Source organism: Montipora capricornis, chromosome 6 (assembly GCF_036669925.1).
Source record: "Montipora capricornis isolate CH-2021 chromosome 6, ASM3666992v2, whole genome shotgun sequence".
NCBI lineage: Eukaryota > Metazoa > Cnidaria > Anthozoa > Scleractinia > Acroporidae > Montipora > Montipora capricornis.
Window position 1 is genome coordinate 74,368,848 of NC_090888.1, and position 2,500 is coordinate 74,371,347.

Sequence of the window (2,500 nt, forward strand, 5' to 3'; positions counted from 1 at the left end):
ACTTGAACGCTAACAAATGCGGACCAAGCAAGGAACTGATTTTGTTAGCTTGCTTTATGCGAAACAAATATTGATGCAAAAGTAAATAAATAGTGGTACAAAGTTTTTGGGAAGAGCAGAAGGAAGTTTTCTGGACGGTCGATCGAGAATAAAATATTTTGCCATCAGCAACAACATTTATGACACGAAAACAACATTAATTTTTAACCCCGAATATAAAAAGTTACGATCACCGACAAACATTCTGGGAGATTTTTGCTATTGTACTCGCTGCGCAAGTAAAAGCGCAAAATCGAAAGTTACATCGGATTCAGAGGGCGCCGTGATGAAGTTACCGCGGTGTGTTTACGCGGTGTGAAACATCATTTGACACAGATACCGGGTTTTTGTTTTAGTGAGTTTTCTTTTTCTTTCAAGTGTTAAAAGTTTGACAAGAAATGTGCGAATTCAACACAAAGGTCACAATCGCCCAATTCTTCAGGTTGACAGTTAAAAACTTTACTCTCCAAGGCGAGGTTATTTATCGCCAGGTAATTCCATCTTTTTGGGGATAGCAGCTACTTTATTATTCATCAGTGTCAGGTTTTTTTTGCCGGTTTTGGGGGTCATTTTGTTGAAACTCAAGCAAGCTTCCAACAGACCTGTTTCTTTTCGTTACACTTCTTCGAAACAAACAACATATTTACTATTAGAGGCAAAAAAACCTTCCTATTTCAATTGCGTGCGTGCAAACACGAGATGCAATTAAATACATTTTTGACAGTTCACATCAAACCCTTTTCGACTCGGAACGCTGACCGTAAATAATGAAGCACAAAAGCGACAACAACTTTCATTCATTCAGTCACATTTCCAAATATTTTACACCTTTGCAGAGTTGAGTACAAAATACCGGTAAATGTAAATTGTCAGACAACTAAGATGCGACTTGAGTAAACACTGTGATGCATTCTTGTAGGCGTTCGATTCCTTCAATGTTAATTTGTTAAATCATAGTTAGTAACTATGGTTAAATCCATAAAAAAATTGCTATTTGATTTCCGTGTTTTATATAATACCAAGTTAGTAAAATATTAGAAACAAGCTCACTTGATATCCAAAGGCGAAAAATCAAATTGTTGTCAAAGACCATTACTCGTCGCTTAAAATCCAGATATTTATTTTTCAGCGCTGTCTTGCTCATCCAATTGACGATCCATTCTTGAGCTCCATGAGGGTATATTTTGTTTAAAGATCCACTAAAACGCCATTCACGTCAATGACTTATTAGTGAAATTTCCAATTGTTATACCGGAAGACTGTGCAGAGTTGAGAACAGGTAAATACAAATCTGACAAATATCGAGACAACTGAGATAACAGATCCACTATATGGATTCCTTCTCTGTCTTTGTTGAACACATACTGAGTTACCAGAGAACTGTTCATTTGGTTTGAGTGTTGTACAAAACACTACACTTGGCAAAATTTTAGGAAGACAGCTCACTTTGATTACGGCTCGACGGGCGACAGATTGTTGTCGAAGTCCATTACTCAGCGCTTCTAACATGCGACCGCCTGTCTTGTTCAGTATCCAATTCGCTTGCCATTATTGAGCTTCATAAGGGTACATTTTGTTCAAAGATCCACTAAAACGCCATTCGCGTTACATGACTTTCGACGCCATTGCCGGTTAAGTTAATCGTTCTACTGTGTCCACCAGAGAAATCTACGCATTGCCCACTACTCTCTCGATCCTAAGAAAATACGCGTAGAAGGCTCTATGCACAAAGACACCACTTAGCAGGGGAGTGAAAGGCAAGACTTTTACCGACACGGAAAAAAATAAAAAAAAAAAGAAAACGAAAAATAAAAAAACGACGAAATTAAAGACAGATTCCGACTGGGTTTGCGGCAACCCAGTAAAAAGAAGAAAAAGAAAACAAACAAACTAAACGCAGACCTTGACTGGGTTTGCCATAGGCAACCCAGTAATAACAAAAAACCCCACGAAATGAAACCGAGATTCCGACTGGGTTTGGCAACCCAGTAAAAAACAACGAAATAAACGCAGATTCCCACTGGGTTTGCCATACTGGCAACCCAGCAATAACTGCGTAGCCACCAGTGTGGTCCTGACTACAGCTATATATGTCAAACCTAGTTTGAAACCAGCGAAAAATGCAGGAAAAAATATTTCCCAACCGTTTTACACCTAAACACGTAGTATGGCCGTGTAGCCGCGTTGAGCCACAGAAAGCGCGCAAAAATTATGTTCAGGTTTCCTGATTACAAAAAGTTAACCCCGTTTGAGCTTGCGATCCAATCGAAAACAAGTACCTAGTCAGCCGTCAACTTAAAAAACAACTCACCTCGATGAGCTCTATTAAAACTTGTGCTCTCTATAGCGTCAAATGATATTGGTCGGCGGATATCTTGTTTTGACAGGTTTCAATTGACCATAACATGCATGTCCAATATCAATGATGTATGCTGTAAACGGTCGCCATGTAAGGAGTATT